The 18,190-nt window shown below is 33.4% G+C and overlaps 1 non-coding gene across 1 annotated transcript; it reads right to left on the bottom strand.

The window, feature by feature from the left end:
• Window positions 1–17,365: 17,365 nt before the first annotated feature.
• On the bottom strand, window positions 17,366–17,498 carry LOC141420132 (small nucleolar RNA SNORA1). The gene has a single exon (XR_012444819.1). It is a non-coding gene; the product is annotated as a small nucleolar RNA SNORA1 (small nucleolar RNA).
• Between the last annotated feature and the right edge of the window lie 692 nt (window positions 17,499–18,190).

Here is an 18,190-nt window from a genome sequence, read left to right as displayed (position 1 = left end):
AGTTTACTCCAGAGGAACCTGTACACCCATGTTTATTGTAGTGCTATTCGCAATAGCCAAGTTATGGAAACAACCAAGATGCCCCACTACTGATGAATGGATTAAGAAAATGTGGTATATATACACAATAGAATTTTACTCAGCCATGAAGAAGAATGAAATCTTATCATTAGCAAGTAAATGGGTGGAACTGGAGAACATCATCCTAAGTGGGGTTAGCCAGGCTCAGAAGACCAGAAATTGTATGTTCTCCCTTATATGGGGACTTTAGATCTAGGGCAAATTCTGCAATGTTTTTGACTTGGCTCATACTCTAAGGGGAGATTACATATGGGAAGAATGGGGATAAGTAGGAAACCCAAAACTTGAAAGTGTTTGATGTCCCTACTGCAGAGGAGCTAATACAGTAACCTTAAAATGACAGAGGTTAATTTGGGAAGGTGACTGGGTAATAGTTAACAGTTCAGGTAGAGATGAATCAATTTGGGTTGTAATACACTTGTGCATGGAAGCAATGCTTGGAATCTCTCTGTATAGCTATCCTTATCTCAAATAGCAAAAATGCTTTGTCTTTCTTATTATTCTTATATATTCTCTTCAACAAAACCTGAGAAAATGGCAGAACAGTTTCTGCCTGGAAGTGGAGGTGTAGGGGGGAGAAGGAGGGGGCTGGGGGCCGGGGGCAGAAATTACCCAAACAATGTATTCACATATGAATAAATGAATAAAAACAAAACCACAAACAACAAAAAAGAAAAGTTCAAGGGAATATGATCTACTTCATATCTAGTTCTTGAGGTACTTCCTTATGTTTTCTCTCATATGTGGAATACAACTCTAAAAAAGGACTTGAACATAAAAAAGAAGGGCTTGTGTGGTAAGATAATTGGAAGGTGAGAAAGGAGAGAACTGGGGAAGAATATACTTGAAGTACATTGTATTTACATACGAAAAGACATAATGAAACCTATTTAAAAATTTTTGTAAAAAAGTTAAAAAGGGTAGTTTGGGGAGAGGAGATAGAAAGAGTAATGGAAAGGGTGAATATGAATAAAATGTATTATATGTATGTGTAAGAATATCACCATGAAATCCCTCATTCTGTACAATTAACATACAGTAATAAAAACAATTTTTAAAAAGTGTTAATATGCAACAAGGCAAGAATAAACAATAATTTATTAGAATAAAAACAAACAAACCCTCTTACTTAGCCTGGTATACATATTGTCTTATAAGTCCTTCTATTTTTATCCATTAAGACAGTTTTGCTTTTTTCCTGCATGAATTCAACCTTTTAAAAACCAAAGATTTTATTTATTTTTGTAGTTCTGGGAACAGAATTCATGACTTTGTACATTCTATGCAAGCACTCTACCACTGAGCTATTCTCCACCCCCAATTTAATGCTTGAAAACTCACTTCTTATGTAAGTTAATTTTTTAGAATCCAGGGTGTAAAGTTGTAATGTCTATTTTGAAGAACTTAAAAGGAAATGATGTATAATTCTTTAACAGTAAGTCTAATTAGTTGTACTCATTAAGACAGGGATGGTATTGATAAGAAACCCAGCCTGGTAAGAAAGGTTAGAAATTGGGTAACATGAATGAGGCCATTCAGGAGCAGCAAATCTCTAGCTGATCTTCCAAGTGACTATATACACAATTTAACCTACCCAGCAGTAACTGTAGCAGAAATTATGAGTTTCATTTTTAATGTGCTCACATTGCTAACATGAAAAATCAAGAAAAATGGTGATTTCTTTAATTTGCTGGGTTTGGGATGGCTTATCATCCATCAATAGATAAATGAAACATGGCAGTCTTCAGAAATGAATGGTTGTTCTGAAGGGTAGCATGGTGATAACTGGAGTACAGTGAGATAGTATATACTAGATAAGGAGAGGCAAAGAATAAGTCAATATCAAGGGCTGAACACAAAGAGCATCGCCAAATTATTAGATATGAGACTGGGATCCAGAAATCTAGCCCATCTGAGGGATCAGTAATAACAAAGTAATAGTTATTTCATGATTTGAGGTACTCAACCAGATAATAAAAGCTACTCACCAGGAATTCAGTAGAAATCAACCGAACCAATCATTAAGTAAAATATGTTCAGTGGTCCTATTTCAACAATATAAAAATATGTGTTAGATTTCATTTACTCTAAAAACATTCATGAGGTAAGGTTTATTTTGAATCATACTTTGGGAGTTTTCAGCTGTGGCTAATTGGATCTATTGCTTTGGGTCTGTGTCAAAGCAAGAAGAACATCATGGTGGGGGGCACATGGTGGAACATACTGTTCACCTCATGTTTGGAAAGCAAAAAAAAAAAAAAAAAAGCAAAGAAGGAAGAAACCAGGGTCCTAAATTCCCTTTGATGGAATCCCTCCAGTGACCTGAAATCTCCCTTTAGGGTCAAATTCTTAATTTCTGATGACTCCTAATGGTTCTATGATCTGGAGACTCAACTTTAAACACATGGGCCTTTGGAGGTTATTCCATAAACAAATTATAGCAATATGTAATGCTCTATATTCTAATGTGAATGTGAGATCACATAAAATGAAGCATAATCAAATTCAATTATTATTGCACATTTCTGTATGTTCTGTTGACAAACTATGTTTAGATAAGCAATAAAAGTAAAGACAAGGATGATATATAAATTATACATTTTTCTATAAAATCTAATTTTTGAATTTTTTCAATAATACATATGATCCTCAATTTACAATCCCAATAAAACAATCATAAATTGAAAATATTATAAGACAAAAGTGCATTTGACATATTTACCTACTGAACATCGTAGCTTAATGACACAGTATGTGATAGATTATCAGTTATTTATTTATGTGATTTCTGGCTGACTGGAAGCTGTAGCTTATTGTCACTCTAGTATGTGTGAGAATTAAATATTAGGAAATCATTATGGAAAACAATATGGAGGTTTAAAAACTTATAAATAGATCTACAATATGGTTCAGTAATACATGAAATTAGTATATAAAGAGATCTCTGCATCTGTAGGTCCTGTGCAGAATTATTCACTATAGTCAAGATGTGGAAAGAATCTAAATGCTATCAATAGATGAATGCATAAAGAAAATGTGGTATATACATACAAAAGAATACTAGTCATCTTGAAAAGGAAGGAAATTCTGCAATATGTACCAGCATGGATGGACTTTGAGGACATTATAGTAGGTGAAATAAGGCATTCATAAAAGGAAATATAGTTCATGATTTCAATTATGTAGCAAAAATAGCCAAATTCATAGAATCAAAATGTGAAGTGGTAGCTTCCAGGGGCTTGAAGAAGGAGAAATGGAGAATTTATAAGCATAAATAGTTTCACTCAAGTAAGATGAATAAGCCCTAGACATGTGCTCTATAACATTGTACTTGTGTGCAACAATATTTTGTTAAGAGCTTAGATAAGTTAAATATACTTATCACAACAAAATACCATTTAAAAACCACATTAAACTAGAAGTAAACTTTTAGATCTTAGAAATTAATTTGTGTTTCATAAAAATGAAATATGCATAACTTTACCATTAAATGTCTATTTGCCAATAGAATTGGTATCATACCTCACATGCTACATCTAGAATAGACACATATATATGAAAATTTACATGAATTATTTAAAATTTCAAAAAATCCCCATTTGCCATGTACTTCTGTTGACATTAACACAAGTATACTTTGTTGTGTAGAGAAAGGGCTAGAAAGATATACAAAATAATAGATACTTGGTGTCACAGATGTTGCTGTAGAAGTACTGAGAGCCAGATCCTGAGTAAAGGGACATTCTGTGTTCAAAATTTCTATTTTGTCAGTATAAATTATATATGAGTACCAGAACAAAGAGCATTTTTGTATTAAAGTGGTGGTGCAAGGTTTTTCTCAGCATTGACTCCTCCAGGTTAAAATAATATTAACTTTTTGCAAGTTTATATTTGTATGTAAGATTATTTTAGGTGGTTCAAATATTAATTTTCTTTTAATTTAAATGATGAATAGTTTATTTACTAAGACTAAGGTAATTCATTATGGAAAGAATTGTCTTTTGAAATATGGTTCTGAAATAATTAGATAACAATTTATAAAAAATAAAATGAACCTCAGTCTCTACCTATTACTGAATGCAATTTGAAATGTATCAACAAGCAAAGCATAAGAGAAAAAAATATAAAAACTGTTTAGAAGAAAACAAAGGAGAAAATCTTGGTGATCTTGAATTAAGCAAAATTCTGAAGAGAATTTTTAATTGGAGTATATTAGAATTAAAATCTTTTGGAGAATTAAATTACATGTGAATTATATTTTCATATACTTTAATTTTTTTTAAAGTTTATGCGCTATAACTAAATAATAGTATATATGGCATATGATTAAGTGTTAAATGAGGTAATGTAGAGAATGAAGCTAACATAGTGCTGAGCAGCATATGAATGCCATTGAATAAATTGCATGTTTATTATTTGTATGTTTTTATGTTCTTTATGATGAGTCATAGTTTTGACAGATGGGGTCTATTATTGGAGGGAATTTATGAAATTTAGAAAGGGGGGATAGTGTAAATAAGACAAAGCAGATAAGGAATAAACAATGTATAATTGTTTTAGTTCTGTATTAGACACTGAGCTATTTCTCATTCAGATCCATTACTCCTAGAATTTTGCTCCAGAAAAGATATATCTCTGACCAGCAGTTTTAGCATCACCTGGGAACTTATTAGAAATGACAAACCTTTGAATATTCCTTGGGCCTACATAATCAGAATATGCATTTAAGAAATAAGGTAATTTATATGCTTATTAGATATTGAAAAGAATTATCCTATTGCAGCACTATTCACAATAGCCAAGTTATGGATACAGCCAAGATGCCCCACTACTGACGAATGGATCAAGAAAATGTGGTATCTATACACAATGGAATTTTATGCAGCCATGAAGAAGAACGTAATGTTATCATTCGCTGGTAAATGGATGGAATTGGAGAACATCATTCTGAGTGAGGTTAGCCTGGTCCAAAAGATGAAAAATCGTATGTTCTCCCTCATATGTGGACATTAGATCAAGGGCAAACACAACAAGGGGATTGGACTATGAGCACATGATAAAAGTGAGAGCACACAAGGGAGGTGTGAGAATAGGTAAGACACCTAAAAAATTAGCTAGCATTTGTTGCCCTTAATGCAGAGAAACTAAAGCAGATACCTTAAAAGCAACTGAGGCCAATAGGAAAAGGGGACCAGGAACTAGAGAAAAAGATCAAAAAGAATTAACCTAGAAGGTAACACACACACACAGGAAATTAATGTGAGTCAACTCCCTGTATAGCTATCCTTACCTCAACTAGCAAAAACCCTTGTTCCTTCCTATTATTACTTATACTCTCTCTTCAACAAAATTAGAGATAAGGGCAAAATAGTTTCTGCCAGATATTGAGGGGGTGGGGGGGAGAGGGAGGGGGCGGAGGGGATGGTAAGGGCGGGGGTGAGGGCAGGGGGGAGAAATGACCCAAGCATTGTATGCACATATGAATAATAAAACAATAAAAAAAACTAAAAAAGATAAAAAGAATTATCCTAGAATACAGTCTGGACTGTAGGCTTGCTTGATAAATATATATTACAATAAATTGACTTTTTATTCACTGAACCAACATTTTCTTAGTCATAACCAAGGGAGCCTGGAAGTGTATTTGGAATTTTAGGTAAGGTTCTGAATCTAGGCATGTTTTTTAGAGACTCTTCCATACCCTGTAGTCAAAAAATGCCCATAAGCTGACTGGACTCAGTAGATGAATATTTCCTGTATATATGGAATTTTTCTTAAATTTTTAGTATCAATCTACTTTATAAATATCAGAGAATAAATGAACTGATGCAGCATTAAGGACAAAAATAAAATTTCTCAAGACGCATCTGCAATATCCATACAGATATTATTTTGTATTACCCTTATAAATGTCTGCAGGGTTAATGATTTAAAGAAAAAAAAATAAAAGTCTGACAGATGTAAGCATGTCATTGCAATTGTGTCAATTACAAATGCTCTAAAGGCTTCAGGCAACTTTGCCTTCATTTCTTCACTGACAGATTTCTTTTAGATTTTCCAAATCCTACATGCAGTTTGATTGCAATATGTGAAATATTTGACCATCAGATCTTTGACAGGCAATGTGCTGCGGGTCAGACTTGATAACATGTCAAATTCCTAGCAACTATTCAAATGAAAGAGACAGCATAAAAAGCATAGAGTTATTTCAAGAGGCCTCTATCTCTTAAGAATAGAAAAGAGAAGAGTTGTGAAAATAATGCATAACATAAAATTAATATGTTTTAAATATTATGATGACAATTATAACTAGCCTTAGATTTGCAATTTTATATAGTACCCAATTGACTATGTATTTGTTTGGGAGCATTTAGCATATAATTAATGTTTGCTACCTACTAGCATCTGCCTTGTAATATTGCTACTCTGAAAAGAGTACATCATGACAAATACCAATGAAATACAGTAGATCCTCAGGGAATCCTTTAAAACATATGCAAATAAACTGGAAAATCTAGAAGATGTGCATCATCTTCTAGATGCTTTTAATGTACCAAAATTGAACCAAGAGGATATAAACTACTTGAATAGATTAAAACAAGCAATGAGATTGAATCAGTAATATAAATTCTCCCAATTTTTTAAGTGTGCTGAGACTTGATTTTAGGTCCTAAAATCAAGTCCTATGTTCTCTCTTAGAGAATTTTCCTTTTGCTGTTAAGAATATGTATTCTGAAGTTGTTGGATGGATGTTCATTAGCTTCTTATTCAGTGAATTTCTTGTAGGGTGCATATTATTTTTTCTGATTTGTTGTTTATTTCTGTGTAGATGATCTATCAAGTACTGCAAGTGTTGTGATAAAGTCACTGACTATGTATGGGAGTCTATGTCCCTGTTTATGTCTAATATTTGCTTTATATATTAAGTGTTTCATTATTGTGTACATAGATATGTGTAATTGTTATTTGCTGTTGTTAAATGAACTTTTATCATTTTATAATGAACTTCACACACTCTTTTCACTGATTTATATTTTATGTGTACTTCATATGATATGAATTTAGTACTTCAGGAAATTTTTACAATTAAATTTTCATTGAACATCTTTTTCATCCTTTTAATTTCATTTTAAAGTTTTTCTTCAATGTGAAATATATTTCTTATAAACACTATACAGTTGTTTCTTGATTTTTTTCCACTCAGTCACACTGTTTTTTAATTACAAAATTACCCATTTACATATAGGGTAATTTCAATTGCCAAATATTGATACTACAATTCCTTTATTTGTTTTCGAGTTTTATTATGGTTTTTAATTTTTTCCATTCTTAAAATCTTCATTAAATTACTTGTCTATGTTACTGTACTTTAATTCTCCGGTTATTATTCTAGGTGATCTATTATAATATTTTGAAATTATAATTAAATTCTCAAAAAAAACTTTTAATTATAACAAAATGTTTTCAAATGCTAGGAAATTAACATTGTAAGTACAGTAAAAGAAACAAAAAGAAGACAATAAACACTAATAAGAACTTTTTACTTGCATTCCATTCCTCCTCACAATTTGAATTTTTGATGCCACATTTTGCATCTTTCTTTATTTCCTAACTTTAATGTAATTATTATTACTTTAATTTGTTCTGTTTCTTTAGTGTTCATACTAAAGTTATGAATGTTTTATGCACTATGTCAAGAATATTAAGCATTCTAAATTTATCTTCTTTGTATTACTGATCACTTTACATATATCAATTTTATTAGCATAAATTAATAGTACAAAGGGGTTTCATTGTGATATTTACTACATGCATATAATGTACTTTGATTAAATTCACCCTGTCTATAATACTTTCTTAACCCACTACCTTCCCCCTTTTAATAGATAAATGTGTTTCATTATGTTATTTTCCTACACATATATAATAAACTTTGATCATATTCATCCCCCATCTCCATCTATGTTCCCCATCCCCCTCTCTTCGGTTTCCTCTCTGTATTACAATCATATCATACTATTACCATTATTACTTTAAGTTTAGATTCACCATATGAATGAAAATGTGATATTTGTCTTTCTGAGGTTGGCTTATCTCACTCGACATGATGATGATTCTGTATAGTTCTTCTCAGTAGTAAGTTTTATATATTTCAATGTTTTCTTCTTACATGTCTGTGACTTTTTCTTCAATTTGTAGAAACAATTTTATCATTACTTATAGCACATGTCTGGCAGAGTTATACTTTCTCATCTGTTGCTTATCTAAGAATGCTACTATCTCTCCTTCATTTATGCTGAGTAAAATATTCTTGGTTGACAATTTCATTTTCCTTTTAGTATCATGAAGATCTCATTCCACTCCCTACTGAGAAGAATGTTGTCAGGCAAATTGGGACACCCTTACATGCTATTCCTTTAGTTATTTTTGTTGCTTTGAGAGTACTCTATTTGTTTCTAACATTTGAGATCTTCATTATAGTATTCCATGTGGTATACTTGCTTGGGTTGTATTTGACTGACAACTTATGTCTTTCCTCTACCTGGATAATCCTGTATATGTGTTTTCTCTTGTGAAGTTTTCTGTAATCTCTTTGATTTCCTAACCCTTTTGTTATTCTATTTTGTTTTATTTATTTATTTGCAGAAGTTTTTTTTTATTCATTTATTCACATGTGCATACATTGTTTGGGCCATTTCTCCCCCTTACTCCCCACCTCCTCCCTCTCCCCCCACCCCCCTTGCTTCCAGGCAGAATCTGTTCTGTTCTTATCTCCAATTTTGTTGAAGAGAAAACATAAGAAATAATAAGAGAGACAAAGCATTTTTGCTAGTTGTGATAAGGATAGCTATACAGAGAGACTCCTAGCATTGCTTCCATGTACAAATGTGTTAAAACCCAAGTTTATTCATCTCTAATTGACCTTTTCACTAGTTCCTGATCCCCTTCTCGTGTTGACCTCTGTCACTTTAAGGTTTTTGTATTAGTCATGTTTTGGGTTTCCTACCTATCCCCATACCTCCAGTATGTGCTCTCCCCTTATCAAGTGACCTAAGTCCAACCACATTGCTGTATTTGCCCTAAATCTAAAGTCTGCTTATGAGGGGGAACATATGATTTTTGGTCTTCTGAGCCTGGCTAAACTCACTCAGAATAGGGCCTTGCTTTGTAGAGCAGGCTGGCATCAAACTCTCCTTGTATCTTTGACTAACCTAAAAGTCATGATCCTACCGTCTCTTCCTTCCAATTACTGGGATTACAGGTATACATGACCATGCCCAATACCTCGTTGAAATTTTTAAATCCCTCTTGAACCCTAATCATATAAATATGTGCTATTTTGATGCTCTCCCATAGTTTCTGTAAGTTTTCTTCATCCATCTTTATTTTTCTCCTCTGACTGCATGTTTTCAAATAATCCATCCTTAATGTCACCAATTTTTTTTCTGTTTAGTTTATTCTGCTACTGACATTTGTACTTTAAATTTTGCTCAGTGTGTTTTGCAGGTTAAGCATTTTTATTTATTTTCTTTTTAATACTTCAATTTCTCTGTAAAGTTTCTCTGATAGTGTATTGAAGTGTTTCTCTGCATTTTCTTAAAGCTTGTTAAATATCCTTAAAATATTTGTGATTTACATATTTAAGTTGCTTTGGGTTTTGTTCTGTCTCTGGTACTTTATTTCCTGATTTTGTCTATTAGTTAGAATCATGGTTCTCTAAAAGTTCTTGATGCTTGTTGGTGTACAATGTTGTCTGGAAATTGAATGATTGTGTCTTTGTAATCTGGCTTTTGTGTGACCGTCCTAGAAATTATAAGTGGGTTACTTATTTCCCTAAGTCTCCATTAATTTATGGTCTTTTAGTACTAGAAGAAAATCTAAGTCCAGATTGGTTATGAATCTGCTATTGGTATGTTGGCACAGTTTTAGCACTGAGGGTGCCTGAAACTCAGGTATGTATCAAATACACAGTTTGTGTGTTGTTGAGAATTAACTGAGGAAGTGCCTAAAAAAAGTAGTCTGTCCCTGAAATACTCTGCCTGAGGACAGAAGTGTTCAGAGTCAACATTCACAGTCACCAGCTTGTGGTCAGGCAATGAAAGATTCTGCCGAACTCTAGACCTCACTGTGAAGGGCCTGGACACAGACTTCTATGCATAACGTTGGCATTTGTCTTCCTCTTCTTCACCTAAGTGGACAATAACTGTCTTCATGTCATACTACTTGGCCTTTGGGTAAAGGCAAGCAAATGTGCAGCTACCACTACTGCAAGGTTTAATCACATTCTGGAGTCCAAAACCTACTGAGACTAGGGCTGTGCAGTAGCAGTGACAAGTCCTATGCTATTCATGCTAATGTGGTATACAAATAGGCTGAGAATACTGCAACCAGACATAGGTGATGCTGGCCAGAATAGAGGTCTATCTGGTTAGGGCATTCGGATTTCCATTTGGCACCAGGGCAGGTCCAGAGACTACATTTGATGTCATTGTCCTGAGGACATCTTATTATGATTTAGTGATTTCCAATTATTTCTTATAATACTTAGTTTTTATTTTACTCATTTTGAAGCCAAGTTTTTGTTTATGATGCTCATTATTCATTCTTAACTTATAAACATGAAGATTACATTTTACTTTATAATTTATATTAGCATATAATAATTGTACAAATAATGGGCTTCAGTGTGACATTTATATACTTACATGTAACCCACTTTGATCATATTCACCCGCTGTGTTGCCATGTCTTATCCCCAGACCTCCTTCATAATGCCTTTCATGTCCTCAAGTCTGCATTTAACTTTCATGTCCATGCTTTTCCCCTCAATTCCACACATGAGAGAAAATATGCAATGATGTCATTGCTAGTCTGGCTTATTTCTATTAATATGATGACCTACACTTTTGATTTTCCTACAAATGACATAATTATATTCTTGTTTGTGAATGAATTATGTATATTGCTGCATTTTCTTTATTCATTCATCCATTTATTGGCACTTAGGATTATTTTATCTCTTTATTATTTCAAATAGTGAAATGACAAACATGGTTGTATGGATATCTCTATAGTAACCTGACTTTCATTTGGATATATATGAAGATCTGATATAGCTAGAACATATGGCAGTTCTAGTTTTAATTTTGGGGTATCTGTAAACTGATTTCCATAAATGGTGTACCAATTTATGTTCTCACTAACAAGGTTCCTTTTGTGCATCCTGACCAACATATATTTTTGCTATTCTTGTTTCTTGATGATAGCCATTCTGACTGGGGTGAGATAGAATCAAAAAATAATTTTTCTTTTCCTTTCCTTTTTGCAGTGTTAAGGATTGAATCCAGGGCCTTTTCCCTGCTAGACAGATTCTATCACTGAGCTACATAATGAACCCTCATCAAGTTTTGGTTTGCATTTTCCTGATAACTAAACATTGCAACCATTTTCATGTATTTATTGGTGATTTTTATATTTTATTTTGAGAACTGTCTGTTCAGGGCTTTTACCCACTTAGTGACTGGATTGTTCACTCTTTTGGTGTTTAATTTATGAGTTCTTTATATATTCTGTATATTAATTATTAATCCCCTGTCATATAAGTAGTTGGCAAATGTTTTCTCACATTCTGCATACTATCTTGTCACTCTGTTCATTGTTTTTTTTTTTTTTTTTTTTGCTGTGCAGGAGCTTTTTAATTTGTTGTAATACCATTGTAAATTCTTGCTATTATTCCTTGAGCTCTTATAGTCTTATTCAAAATCCCATTACATATGCCTATACCTTTGTTTCTCCTATGTTTTCCTCTAGTAGTTGAAAAGTTCCAGGATTTATATTACGTTTCTATCCATTTTGAGTTGATTTTTCTACAGGGTCAGAGATAGGGATATTGTTTTATTCTTCTACATGTCAATATACAGTTTTCTCAGCACCACTTGCTAAAAAGACTGTACTTCTCCAATGTATGCTTTTGGTGCCATTCTCAATAATCAGATGGCTGTAGCTATGTCAATTTATTTCTTGGACTTCTGTTCCATGAGTCTACATATCTGAGTTTATTTTATTTTTGCCCAAAACATGCTGTTTTTGTTACTGGTGCTCTGTAGTATAGTTTAAAATCAAGTATTGTGATCTCCCAGGCATTGATCTTTTTGCTCAGGCTGCTTTGGATAGTTGGAACCCTTTACGCTTTGAAACGAATTTTAGGATTACTTTTTGTTCATTTCTGTGAGGAACGTCGTTGGAGCTTTGATGGGGATTGCATTGACTCTGCATATTGTCTTTGGTAATATGGCCATTTCTTCAATGTTAATTCTGCCAATCCATGAACAGAGGAGATCTTTACAAATTTTAGTGTCTTCTTGGTTTTATTTCTTCAGTGTTATAGAGTTTTCATTGCAGATATCTTTGATTAAGTTTACACTTGAGATATAGAAGGACCTATTGGTACATGGGAAGACCAAAAATAAGGGCATTGCATGTAATTAGAATCCCTTCACTGTAAGATCAGCACCTAAAAATGTTTGTTGAACAATAATGTGCTAAATCAGCAGTCAATGGTATGCGCACTTCAGATACATATCAAGTGATGGCACTGCACCGTTTCCAAAAAGTACATGTTTGGGACCTGGTTTGCAACCCCCACTCCCCCATGCCAGGAAGACTATTAGGGGAGAAAGTTGTGTGGGTAAATGAGTTAGAGTAAATATGGCAATGAGAGTAGAGATCAGAAAGTACTGTGCACAGTGAGAAGCTCCTTTTGGCCTACTTGAACTTCACTGCAGAAGGGGAAGATATGAGACTGATCCTGAGAATGGGGTGTTATCTTCTACTCTTAGGAGGTCCCCTGAGAGGCTGTGGCCACCAGAAAGCACTAGGGGACATTCAAGCCCTTAGGAAGCTCAGCTTCAGGTCCTTACAGCCTCCCAGAAATAATCAGTGGTCTTGGGTTTCAAAGTGTATATGGTTTATTACATTTCAAAAAAAAGAATTTTAAAAAAGAAAAACAGTCCAAAAGTATAAAGCATTAATAAGCAAGTAGTCCTCAAATCAAACCACAGAGTACTACATGCAAACTAGTGCCTTATTCTCTTTCCTATAGTCAGGATGTGGTGAGGTTATGATGGTGGGATGGACAGAAGCAGAAGGGAGACTGCCAGTGACCCTCAGCATGTATTGGGCTCTTATAGCTTCTCTATAACCAGTCCCCAAGCACAGTGCTAAAGACTGTGATGGACAGCTGGGTACCTGTTGCATTCTTGCAATCCTAGCTACTTGGGAGGCAGAGAGCAGGAGGATTATGGTTCAAAGCCAGCCTAGGCAAATAGTTCCCAAGGCCCTATTTTGAAAATATCCAGCTCAAAAAAGGACTAGCAGAATGGTTCAAGTATTAGAGTGCTTACCTTGCAAGTGTGAGGCCCTGAGTTCATAACCCTACTACCACCAAAAAACAAAAACAGAAACAGAAACAAAAAAACCCAGAAAATCTATACCTAGGTGTTTTTGATGCTATTGTGAATGGGATTGTTTTCACGATTTCTTTGTTAGTCAGATTGTTACTGGCGTAAAGAAAAGCTACTGATTTTTGTATATCAATTTTGTATCCTGCTACTTAGATCAAAGTATTAGATTTCACAATGTTCTGGTGGAGTCTTTATGGTTATATTGGAACATATCATATGCAAATAGGAGATATTTTATTTCTTCCTTTCCTATTTATATATCTTTTATTTCTTTCTGTTTCCTCATCACTCTGGGTAAGATTTCAAATAATGTATTAAATCAGAGTGGTAAGAGGGGACATTCTTGTCTCAATCCTAATTTCAGAGGCACTCCTTTGTTTATTCCCATTCAGTCTGATGTTTGGTATTGGTTTATCATATATATAGCTTTTACTTTGTTGAGGTATGATTCCTAGCTTATTCAGAGCTTTGATGTTGAGGGGATGCTGAAGGTGGTCACAGGCATTTACTGCTTCTATTTAAATGGTCATGTGATTTTTTTTCTTCAATTCTATGTATCGACTACACTCTATTTATTGACTTGTGCATGTTGAAACATCCCTACATTACTGGCATGAAACCAACTTGATATGGTGTATGATCTTTTAAATGAGCTTTTTTATTTCACTAGCAAGGATTTTAGTGATGAATTTTTAAATCTATATTCATCAATAAATTGGTTTGTGCTTTTCTTTCTTTGTTGTGTACTTATCCAGTTTTGGTATCAGGGAAATAATGGCTTTGTAGAATGTATTTAGAAGCATTAAATCCCTTCATATTTTAAGAAACAGGCTGAGGAACATTGGTGTTATTTCTTTAAAGTTCTCATAGATTTCAACAGTGCATCCACTCATCCTTGAGCTTTCTCTGGTGAGAGACTCATTTTTACTGCTCTAATATTATTGCTCATTATATATCTGTTTCAGTTTTTTATTCCTCTTGATTCAATTTTTGTTGGTTATATATGTCTAGAAATTTTTCCATTTGTTCTATATTTTCCATTTCATTGCAGTATGGTTTTTCAAAAACTGCCTTAACAATCCTTTGGCTTTCAGTGTTACATATTACATTTTCACCTTTCCATCTCTAGTTTTTTTATTTGTTTTTGTCTTAATTTTTGGTTTCTTTTACTAAAGATTTTGCAATTTTGCTTATCTTTTCTAAGAACAACTCTTTGTTTCATCAATCCCTTTGTAATTTTCTGCTCTCTGTTTTACTAATTTCAGATCTAGTCTTTATTATTTCTTTCCTTATATGAATTTTGGGATTGGCCTGGTTCATGCTTGTCTAAGACCTTGGGATGCATCATTAGATTATATTTTTGAGATATCTTTGACTCTTTTTTCATGGTAATACCAGAATTTCATGCTTGCTAGGCAGGTGCTCTACCACTTGAAGCACTCTGTTAGCCCTTTTTTGTGTTGGGTATTTTCTAGGTAGAGTATTGCTAACTACTTGCTTAAGCTGGTTTCAAACTGTAATCCTCTTCACCTCTGCCTCCTGTGTAGCTAAGATTATAGGCGTGAGCCATTGGCACCAGGCCATCTTTGACTCTAACATAGGTATTCATTAGTACAAACTTTCACCTTAGAACTGAACTTTCTATTCTGGAGTCATGGCTTACATAGTACAGCACTTGTATAACAAGCACAAGACCCTGTATTCAAACATCAGTACTGCGAGAGAAGGGGCAGAGAGGGGGAGAGGAAGAAAGAGAGAAGGAAGGAAAGAAGAGAAGAAAAGAAAAAATGAATTGCCTTTGTGGTATTTATGATTATGTTAAGTGGAGGCTTCATTTTCACTTGATCTTAGGAAGTGTTTTAATTTCCTCCCCAATACTGTCAGTAAACAACTTATCATTCAGAAGTATATTATTCCATCTCCATGTGTTTATTTTCTGTGTTTTCTCTTGTTATTGATTTCTAGTTTTATTCTATTATGATCTGATAAGATACAATATTTATCATATAGTAATAATATAAGGGGAATTCACTGTGATAATTCTATGTATATGAATAAGTTCACCCCCTCCATGATATTATTTTTAGAAATCATTAATACACAAGGGAATTTCATTGCACAAATTTTATAGGTGCATATGGTGTAATTTGAACAAATTAAACCTCTCTCTTAAATTCTTTTAACCATCTTCCCTTCTCCCCACATTTTCAAACTGTTTGGTGGATTTCATTATGCTATTGGCATACATATGAATATATGTATGCATATATATATGTATATATATATATATATATATATATATATAATACTTTGCACCTCTTCACCCCCATTACCCTCTCCTTTCTCCTTCCCTCTCCCACTGATTCCTGTGACAGTTTCTTTTTGCACTCATGTAGCATTCTGTTTATCATCACTATAACCATCAACATTTTAGATTCATATTCTACACAGGAGTGAAAACCTCTGATATTTGACTTTTTGAGTTTGGCATATTTAACTCAATATGTTGATTCCCAGTTCCACCCATTTTTCCACAATGTAATTTTCTTTTTTATGGCTAAATAATTCCTTATTATGTATACATATATACCACATTTTCTTTATGAATTCATTGGTAGTTGGGCTCCTAGGTTGATTCCACAGCTTTGTTCTTATGAATAGTGTTTCAATAAATATAGGCATGCAGGTATCTCTATTTTATGTTGATTTACACTCCTTTGGATATATATCCAAGGATGGTATAGCAGGGTTATAAGGCAGGTCTACTTTTACATTTTTGATGAACCTCTATACTGATTTCCACAGAGGTTGCACCAATTTGTATTCCCACCTACAGTGTATAAAGATTATATTTTCCCTACATTCTTGTTAGTATTTGTTGTTTGTTCACTAAAATCATTTCCTCTAAAGTTGGAAATAAGACAAGGATGTTGACATGATTTATGCTCCAGTTTATTTCTGAAGTTTTTCTGTGTTTTTTTGTATTCACACTCTATCGATGAGTGTGTGATATTAAAATCTCCCACAATTACCATATTTGTTTTTATATGTCCCTTTATTTTTAGTACTTTTTAAAATGAAAATGGGTGCATCAGAATCTGTCACACACATATTTTAAATTGTCATATCTTCTTGATGTATTGTCCCCTTTATTAGAATGTGGTAACCCACTTTATCTCTTCAGAGTAATTTTGGCTGGAAGTGTGCTTTGTCACACATGAATATATCTACTCCTTATGACTTTGGGATTCCATTTGATTGGAATATCATTTCCAACCTCTTACTTTCAGTATGTGTGTACTTTTGCCAGTGAAGTGTGTTTATTGCAGACACCAAGCAGTTTCATCTTGGTTTTCAATTTTTTTTATACTGAAATGATTTAATTTTTATTCCCTCCACAGAAAACACTAGAGAAATTTGGAGCCAAAAATACATGCCGACTGACTTTTTACAGTGTTTTTAGGCAAAATTATTTAATGTCAATAAATTATTTAATAATTTTACATGTTTTGGTTGGTTTTACTGCACATCAAGGTCACCTTTAAAGTTGATTTTTCTTCCAGGATAGCCCTCTTTAAAAGATGCTTAATCCAGTTGTCCACAAAATTTGGGCTTCATCTTTAACGTGGCCACTTGAATTGCAGGTTGGAATTATTGATGGCAACTTCAAAATTCCCCATCTGAGGACCTGTGGGATTTAATTTCCTGAAGCAATTTATTGTTCAGTCCTAGGAGATTAATTATAGAAAGCACTTTATAAATACCAAGTTTTTCTAGGAAACATTTTTCTCATTGCATCTTTTCATCCATGAGCTTAAGCAAAATGTTACAGATATCATTGTCACCACTGCAATGCATTTACTGTGATGGAAGCATGACCTGTGTCTCAATTTAGCCACATTGACCAATCTAGGACACCAATCAACAGTGCCCCCTCTCATCTGGAATGAGGCATTGGTTTTCAATTTAATCAACCAGTCTTCAGCTTTTAAATGGTGAGTAAACAGCACTTACACTTGAATTTTTATAGATAGTTTTGTGCTAACTCCTACTATTTTTCCATTGGTCGTTTCAAGTACACGTTGTTCTTTCTCCCTTATTATATAAGAACTAGTTTATCAACTCAGTTGAAAATAATTATTTTCTAGTTCCCATGTGTTCATCTATTCTTCTCATGAGTTTTATTATTTCCCAAGCTCTCATTATTGTGATTGTCTTTCTTCCTCATTTGTCTGTAAGATTGTTTTAAGTATCTTATCCAATAGTGCCTTAGTGGTCATGAGTTGTTTTAGTTTGTACTTATTGCCAAAAGACTTTGTTTCTCAACCCATTTTGAAGGATAACTTTGGTGGATATAGTAATCTTGGTTGGCAGTTATTTACTCTCAAGACTTTAAGTATATCATTCTGTGCTTTCAGGGTTCAGGCTGAGTGGTCTGATGTAATTCTAATGAGTTTGCTTTGTTAGTAAGTTTGATCTTCTGTGTTATAGATTTCAATTTTTTCTTTGTTCTGTGTTCTTGGCATTTTAACTATATTATAGTAACATGGTCACGTCTATTTAGAGTTCTAAATGCCTCCTGTACTTGAATGTCTAAGTCTTTCCTTAGGTTTGGGAAATTCTGTGTTAAAATTTAATTGAATAAG

This window comes from Castor canadensis, chromosome X (genome assembly GCF_047511655.1).
Source record: "Castor canadensis chromosome X, mCasCan1.hap1v2, whole genome shotgun sequence".
Lineage (NCBI taxonomy): Eukaryota > Metazoa > Chordata > Mammalia > Rodentia > Castoridae > Castor > Castor canadensis.
Note: the sequence above shows the minus strand (reverse complement) of the source record. Positions and strands in the feature narration are given on the sequence as shown.